The 8,929-nt window shown below is 33.0% G+C and overlaps 1 protein-coding gene across 1 annotated transcript in view; it reads left to right on the top strand.

Annotated features, from left to right (window-relative positions):
• Nucleotides 1-1,591: 1,591 nt before the first annotated feature.
• LOC127701754 (probable G-protein coupled receptor 139) overlaps nt 1,592-8,929 on the top strand; it is an 89,829-nt gene continuing 82,491 nt past the window's right edge. The window contains exon 1 of the mRNA XM_052205719.1: nt 1,592-1,639. The gene's annotated coding sequence lies outside the window, so the exon portion shown is untranslated. The remainder of the gene's footprint in view (nt 1,640-8,929) is intronic.

The following is an 8,929-nucleotide window of genomic DNA, read 5'->3' as shown; positions in this document are numbered from 1 at the left end:
CCACTTTCAACACTATTGTGCTTTTTCGTTTTATTTGAAGAGGAAGCCGGAGAGCCCGGAGAGAAACATAGACCTTCAGTAGAAAAACTGACAATCCTAGTCAATTAAGATTAGAGTCGAGTGCACCTGCCCCGTACGGGATTCGAACTCACAACCTCAGTGTTGACTGGCTAGTGATACAGTAGTTCGACTATTTAGACTACTCGGCCACCGAGGCCCCTCAACTGTCATACAAGTGAGAGGTTTAGCTAGCTATAAAACCAGGTTTTCTGAAAATGCATGCATCAAATCAGAAATGTGGCACGTGTTTTTCACTTGTTCCGTTGATTGATAGCGTTTGATTTTGTCAATTTTTGTGGACTTCCCCTTTTTTAATTTCCCTTGCTCTTGAATGCAGTAATTCAGATAAAGCATACTATCGAAAGGGTCTGCTCATGACACAAAAACAGTTATGAGGGAAAACGACCGAAATCGACATTACATAAATGTTATGGTCACCATCTTGAATTGGTTGACCGATACGAAATGTCTTATTCCCGATATTGATATTTTGATTAAGTGTGGATTAGCATGGCTGGTAATGCAAACATAACAGGAGAAACTTACTTTGTCGACACATCCTGTCGCGTTCCATTAGGAGTTCCATCAGTTGTTTTTGTTTTTACCTTGACTCGTATATTCGTAATGTATTAATGAGATATGAGCATTGGTAAATAACTGTTGTCTCTATTTTAAATACATCGAACAATACTATGTTGCCTGCTACCATCACAAAATTTTGGCTACTTCTGCTTTCTAACATGTTTTTAAATTTCAAACTATTCAAGAACATACTACATTGTGTTTATATTAAAATACGAATTCGGTGTCCCAAAACATTTTGTATGAACATAATATTGTCAAATAAATAAGACAAGCTTTTCAGAAATGACATTTTTAAGTCATCTTATTGGTCTTTTTGACGAAATATCTGTGTCTTCGTTTTTTTTTTACTTATGCATTCCAGCTATTTAAAATATCATGGGAAGGCAAGTGATGTATACTATTTTTTCGATATTGAAATGCAGCACAGCATTCGAATTAAGGTTTCAAACATAATATCACCAAACACTTAGATGATCGTATTGCGTTCTTCTTGCCTTAAGGACACGTGACTATGGGGAATGAAATCATTGTTTGTCTTGACGGAAACAATATTAAACACAACCCAACAATATTATATCACCTTGATGAATAAGTTAATTCTAATCAATGGACAAATAATTTTCATTGGAAGAAAGATACATTAACGAGTTTTATTCGTTTTATAAACAAATACTATTCACGAGTTTAACCATTGTGACAATTAAAGTCTTTGTATCGTTTATTGAAGTAAAATTCAAAATTCAAGAAAACCACTAATGTAATCGATTTTTTTATCATCAACCGTACCTAAATGGTATTATTTTATAATATAGAAGTGGTCAATATTAGAAACAGTTATCAGAGAAAGCAGCTAACTCAAATCAATTTCAATAGTATGAATAATTTTTGCATTGAAGATATTGAATTATAAAAGGACTAATATTTACTGATACGAACTAATTTAAATTTTAATATGTGAATGGATAACGAGCAAACAGATAGTGTCTTCAAACAGGTAAGCGTTTTCCTAGACTACTTTGTATTTATAATTTTAGATCATTTTTATTACAGCTTTTATTATTTCACTTTTATTAGAAGCATAGAGATATGGTTTTTTTTAAGACAAACTGCAAGTAGTTAAATTTATAATTTAATGAAGCATTTGTCTATAAAGCAAAATTGTTGCTGAAAAAATTCCTTAAATACATGTTGATGGATATATATAGTGAACGTCGCTATATATAATAATTTTAATTTGCATCGAATTCACAAGATATTAATATAAAGCAGTTAATATCGCGAGGAAAGGAAAATACTTTGCATATTTGATATAGAGTATACATCAATTATACATTGTATGTCGAGTAAGAGTAAAAAAACTGCTTAGTTATTTAGATATCTGTTTTTTTCTATTTTAGATAAGAAAAAATTAAGTATTACAGTAATGATTAAAAATATTTGATAGGGGATAAAAAATTAAGAAGATCAGAACAATCGTACACCGATGCTTTATTTTGATACATATTATACATATACCATATACCATGTATGGCTGAAACCATGTATTTTTAACTAATAATCGCCTTTAACATGTATGATTTGCTATTTTTCTTGTTATTTTTAATGTAATGTTACTTCAATGTTATTTGTAAATGCCCATTTGTAGCAACCAAATATTTACCATCTGCCCTTAAATTACGAATTAAGAGATGCGTATGTTTGTTTCGTCCTGCTGAATGTGGTTCATTCGAAGAATTTTCGAATGAATGCATGATAAAAATGCTCTTAAAGAAGACGTTTTAATTAGAGAGCGAAATTGAAATACTAAACGTTACAGGTACCAGAATTAGGCTTGTTTGAAGAAGTAAGTTACAGAGCATATTGATTATAGAATTGTTTGGAATATAGTCCTAATAGCAATCGAAATTAACGAACAAACTAATTTAAATGATTCATCATCTACCTTAAGTTAGCTGACCGTTATTCTAAATGCCATGATATATTGAATATTGACTTCAAATAACTGGAGACAGGATACGTTAATATCAAGCTATCTGGCGGGGGGTACTTCTAATGTGTCTATGGGAGAGCTGCAATTACTTATAAATAGAGGATGGCATTGAAAGATACGATCGGCTTACTCTCGGATACTTCCCAGCTAACCCTCAGATATTTGGGGTAACCTATGGAAACCTTAGTTTGGGTAAGCTCATAAACAATATTCCTGTCCCACTTTTTCATGATCAACTTCAATAAAAAGACACACTGAACTTAAAGGATCAATTATGTAGAGAGAAATTTTAGTTTGTTTTTAATTTATTTCGCAGAGAATAATATCAGGAGTTTGGAGCCTACTGCTGCAGAGAGCAAATCTAAAAATGAAAGTAGAAAAATGGAAATTAAAAATAACTCATTAATGTTTTGCTATTCATCTACGTCGTAGATTCCCCAACATTGCATTCGATATTTGTACAACTTACCCGTCCATAATACAGATATTGTAGATATTGAAGGTAGACTAGAAAAAAGAAAAATAAGTTTGACTTTTTTTCCGTGTGGATAGATGATCATAAAAAATATTCCAATTCATTTATGCAAGCGGGAAGATTTCATGAATGTTTTTAGTGAAACATTTTATAATTAATTAAGTGTTTCCATTTGTGGTAAAAACTGCCTGAGGAGAACATGGCAGAACTAAAAATTAAGAATCCTTCCAATTGTAGTGAAATATAAGCTGGATTAAGAATCAAATTAACAACAAAGTATATAATGATGATTAAATAAATAATAGAATGTAATGAATATGACGGCTTGTCATATAGATGCTAGTTCTAGAAGGAGAATTCATATTAATGAAGGTGAAAAACGTATACATTTTTCAACAATGTACAAATTTAAATATAAAAAATGGGATTAAAGGTGTTAAAACTGAAAAGACCTTCCCAATCAATCACGTTTAAGAGACTGATTTTTTATTCTTGATGATTAATACAAGTTGTCTACCTCTAGGGTCGTTGACAGTATAATTTTAACTACGAACGATAATTAGGATAAAAATATTATTATTCTGAATGAATGTAAAATTCGTATCTATTTTCGTCAATGCTCTTTCGCAGTAATAATAAGACTGGTATAACTCTTGTTTTAAGAATCCTGGAAAGAATAAATGAATATCATTTAAATAACCTCAAACTTTAAATACCCCCTTCTCTGTCTGCTCGTTGAATTGAAATGCATGCTGCATTGTAATGTCAATTATGTATTGAATATATTGATTGTTTATAACAGCAATAGATTTATTCAATGGCATATCTTTGGTAGTTTCTATAAAATGTATTCCAACATTGTGTGGATTTCAGGCGGTTAGGAACATATTGTTGATTTCTAATTGCCTTTGCTTTTCTTTTGTGTAATTGTCTCATAGGGGTTTACATAAAACAGACTTTTATTCATTGACAACTTTCATAGTGTAATGTAAAAAAAAACTCAGATTTTTTTTATCCCTCAGAGGTACTAAAAATATTGGTAAAAACAATTAATAATGCTCTCTTGCGTCTATTTGTGTACATAAGTAAGCTCCCAATCAGGCAATGGTCCTCTCGAACAGAAAGTTTCCCATTTATATAAATTCCCCATTTCTTTTTAAACCAGTTCTTGTATTCTAATGAAACTTTCCGTGAACAGCCATTATTTGACATTTGTAGGTTGCTTTAATAATTTGGAGACCAAATAACAACAAATTGAGTTTAACTTTCACAAAATCATAATAGTCAGCCTAAGTATAACTCATTTTTCATTTCCTCAATAAAATATGATTGTTGGTTTGGTTTGGAAAATCATTAAATTTCTAATTCAATATAAAGGAACAATATTCCCTTATCTGTAACCTATTAACTTAAAAAAAACGGTTTTCGTTGACTGTTGCATAAAGATAATGCACCTCTTAATTTTTATTTACCTCATCGAAACAATTTCGTGAGATGTTTGAATAGGACTATTAACACTCTTGCAACATCTATCTGCAAAGATTCCAAATGTTCTTCAACACCTTTCCTACCTTGATGATAACTATGTTGTCGTCCCTGCATTCAACGTCTCTAACAAAATTGTTTGATAAAGGAATAAGGTATCGAAAATTCACTTGGAAACGAAACCCACAATGTATTCCAACTTTACTTACTGAAGAGGAAATTCAGACAAATCATAGGTTTATTCCATGTTCCTCTGGAATTTAATCAAAGACGAAGAACTGGCGTCATTACAACACACTCTGTATTGCTGATTCTGCCAAATGATCCACGAACTTTTTCCACATTATTAACAATTATTTCATCAGCAATCGACCTGGGCAGCAGAGCTACTTACTCTAGGGACAATTGGAATCAGGCATGGATACTACAAAATTCAAAATCTCGATTAAAGTACATACAATCTAAACCTCGGTCCTCCTGTAATACTATAAAACAAAATGACATATCTACCCTTAACACTAGTATTCCGAACTATAAACTTAAAGACCTATTGAAAAAATAAGTTCAACTTTGTTTCCTAAAAAGAAAGACCAACGTAGAAACAAATGTCTTGTTTAAGAAAGGAATAAGTCATTCTTTGTGAAACAAAACAAAACAGATTTTTTTCTTAATCTAATATCAAGATGTTTGGTGGACGCATTTTTCAATAGACAATCGACATGCCTGTTGGAACCAAATGTATTCCTTTTCCTGTCGACTTAAACTATTATTGTTACTAGGCAGACTTTATACAAGAGCTTCTAAGGAAGAATAAAAAGAACTAGCATATCCTTTAACTTCATGTTCCACTTAATAGATGATGTTCTCTTACTAACTAATAACGGTTTGTGACTATAAGTTAAAAGCATATATCCCATCGGCATGAAATAAAAGAAACCACGTATACATTTAAGTATGCCTCATATCTTGACAGACAATAAGAGTCGGTAAATAACTAACCAGAGCCAGTGGTTTCTTATGGTAAAGTTGAAGTCATCCGTTTCAAATTGTATGGACAATATTATGATTAGGTTGATCGTTCTTGTATATTTGTATTCCAGATATGATCACAAATATGTTCATTGTGGCGGTCATAAGCTCGTTCAAGCTTCGATAGTTAGTTCGAATAATAAGACTAAAAAACAAATTTCTTCTTCTATGAGCTACAATAGACGGATGCTACAAGTGGCCTTGTCACGTCGATCAGCTTATGGAGCACCTAAGATCGACCGTAGTTATTCAGTGGGTTTTTTCTTGCTTATTCTTTAGTTTCAGACGTATTGCTTTATACTTTTTTCTCGTCGTTTATCGTTATTCCACGGTGTCGATTTTTCTTAAACATATATCATGATTGTTCTTTTGGAATCTTCTGAACTTTTTTTATTACAAGTAATCGAGTTGCACACTTTTTACTTATGGTTTGAATTATTAAATTGTATTTGAAAAATGTTTAATTTATCATGCATATAGTTTTTTTCATCAATTCTATTTTGAATTATAACTATTTAGCAGACGCAAATTGAGCTGCACAGTTTGTAAATAGAACCACGGTAGTACTATTTCAGTATAACTGATAAATCGTATATATATATATATATAAACAAGTCTAAATTGAAAACAACGTTCAAACCTATGATTGCGTTGGATAAAAACCGCAATTTTTATACGTGTGCATGCAAAACAATTTTTTTGGTAGAGGGGTCTAAATACAGCACAAACAACATTTTCCAAAAGACCAAAAAAGTGAAAAAGTATATTTTAACAAAACGCATTTGACTAGCAGATCGAACAACGGATGTTCTTAAACCCTGCTGACTGCCATTGACGATTGCCAAATAAACGGATCACCAGATGTAACAAAATGGATCTTACAATAATTTATTACCAAATAGAAAACAATAAACTTGCGGAAAAGATGGTATATCGCAAACATGAGGTGCAAAAATTTGTACACCATATCCGGATTTCGACAATTTATGTCTCTTCAGTGCTGTTAGGAATCGAAACGGTATTTGGAAGGCCATATAATTTACCTCAATTTAGGATAGACTCTTGAATTTTGAAAGAGTCAAAATAGGATGAACGGATCATATAAACCCGAAGGCAAATATAATACAAGCCCAAACGAAAAAAATAGAAACAAGTCTAAATTGAAAACAACGTTCAAACCTATGATTGCTTTGGATATAAACCGCAATTTTTATACGTGTGCATGCAAAACAAATTTCTTGGTAAAGGGGTCTAAATACAGCACAAACACCATTTTCCAAAAGACCAAAAAAGTGAAAAAAGTATTTTTAACGAAACGTATTTGACTAGCAGGTCGAACAACTGATGTTCTTAAACCCTGATGACTGCCATTGGCGATACCTCAATTTAGGATAGACTCTTGAATTTTGAAAGAGTCAAAATAGGATGAACGGATCATATAAACCCGAAGGCAAATATAATACAAGCCCAAACGAAAAAATATAAACAAGTCTATATATATATATATATAAAATGACTGAATAATAGCCAACGATAAATCTTACGGGGCGATGGATCATAAAATTATGATACAGTACACTACAAAATATAATATATAACAACTCTAAAAGGGTACAACATCACCAAAAAATAATTAAATCATGAACAAATTTTTATACATTTCGGATAACTTATATCCTTCATCAGTAAGATGTAAAATGAATCTTATCTTGACATGTGGTAGTCAAACTGAAATAAAAATCTTGAATTATATACAAATTATCTATAATCAATTTTTTTTTTCAATACTAATGTTTGGGAGGAGGAATAAATTTCGTAAAACTGTAAGAGTCCAAAACGGAAGCCTGAGTTACTGGAAACAAGTGATGGTAGGGAAAATGAGTGACACATTCTATGTTTTTTTATGTATGTCCTCTGGGGAATCTGTCCTAAGCTTTCTTATCCAACACCTTTCCCGAGCAAGTCTGTCGGCCCTTGACCAATCCTCGTTGTGGTCTATGATAGTGATGGTAAGGTTTTTGGGCGTGCCCAGGTGATCTCAAATGACGACTTACGGGGAGGTCGGGCTTGCAGGTATAGTCACTTCGTTGACCATTCATGCGTTTGTTGAATGGCTGTTCTGTCTCGCCAACATACTGCATGCCACATCGACACTGACGAAGGTATACAACATTCTGGGTTTTGTAAGTTACATTGCAAAATATAGTGTACACAGACCCAGTGGAGTGGCAAGTAAATGTTTGAGTATTCAGTATTTGTTGGCAAGTCAGACATCGTCTATTACCACACGACTTGCACCATCCTGCAGTTGAACAGCTTTTATTAAGGGAGACATCAGCTCTCACAAATAAGTCTTTCAGACTTGCTGGTCTCCGAAAAGCTAAGATAGGAGGTTTGGGAAAAATCTTGGATAATTTATGGTGCTTGGCAATAGTTTGCCAATTGGAATGGATCAAACGTGAAAGGTTAGTAAAGGCGGGATTGTATGTTAAAACAAATGGAACTATTTTGCTGCGCCTCTTCTGTTTGTATTGTAATATGTCATTGTGGCTGTTATTGTTAGCACGTGCAAATCCCTTATCTATGTCCCATTTCTTATAACCTTGTTTGGTCAAAAATCCGCGAAGTTCCTGTAACCGTTTAGTGACAGCCTCCTCAGAGGAGCAAATCCGCTTTACTCTGAGAGCTTGACTATATGGGATACTTTTTGTACAGTGCTTGGGTGACAGCTTTGGGGAGAAAGGTACTGATGTTTATCTGTAGGTTTACAGTAGAGGTCTGTTGATATGACACCGTCCTTTATAGATGTAGTTGCGTCTAAGAAAGATATTTTAGAGTCGGAAATTTCATATGTAAATTTAATTGACTGGTGGGCGTTGTTTGCATGTCTGATGAAATCATCTAGTTTAAGTTGGGATTCAATCCATTTCATGTCAACATCATCGATGAAACGGAACCAAGACAGTGGTTTGGATAAAGATGTTGAAATGATTTGTTTCTCTAATTTGCCCAAGAAAATATTGGCGTAAAACGGTGCCATTTTCGTCCCTATCGCTGTCCCGATTATCTGAAGGTAATGTTCACCATTAAAGGTGAAATTGTTGCATTTCAGAACCAGAGTTAGCAGCTGGACTAAACATTCGGTAGGTGGTTCTAAAGTGTTGCGCGAGTCCCACATTTCCTTACACGATTGTATTCCGTCATCATGAGGTATGTTGGTATACAATGAGGTGACATCTACAGTGACAAGGAGAGTTTTCGGAGGAAGAGGGTTCATGGATTCTATTTTACGAAGGTATTCTGTG

This window comes from Mytilus californianus, unplaced genomic scaffold (assembly GCF_021869535.1).
Source record: "Mytilus californianus isolate M0D057914Y unplaced genomic scaffold, xbMytCali1.0.p SCAF_5, whole genome shotgun sequence".
NCBI lineage: Eukaryota > Metazoa > Mollusca > Bivalvia > Mytilida > Mytilidae > Mytilus > Mytilus californianus.
The sequence above is the reverse complement of the archived record's forward strand: the minus strand, read 5'-3'. Positions and strand labels throughout refer to the sequence as shown.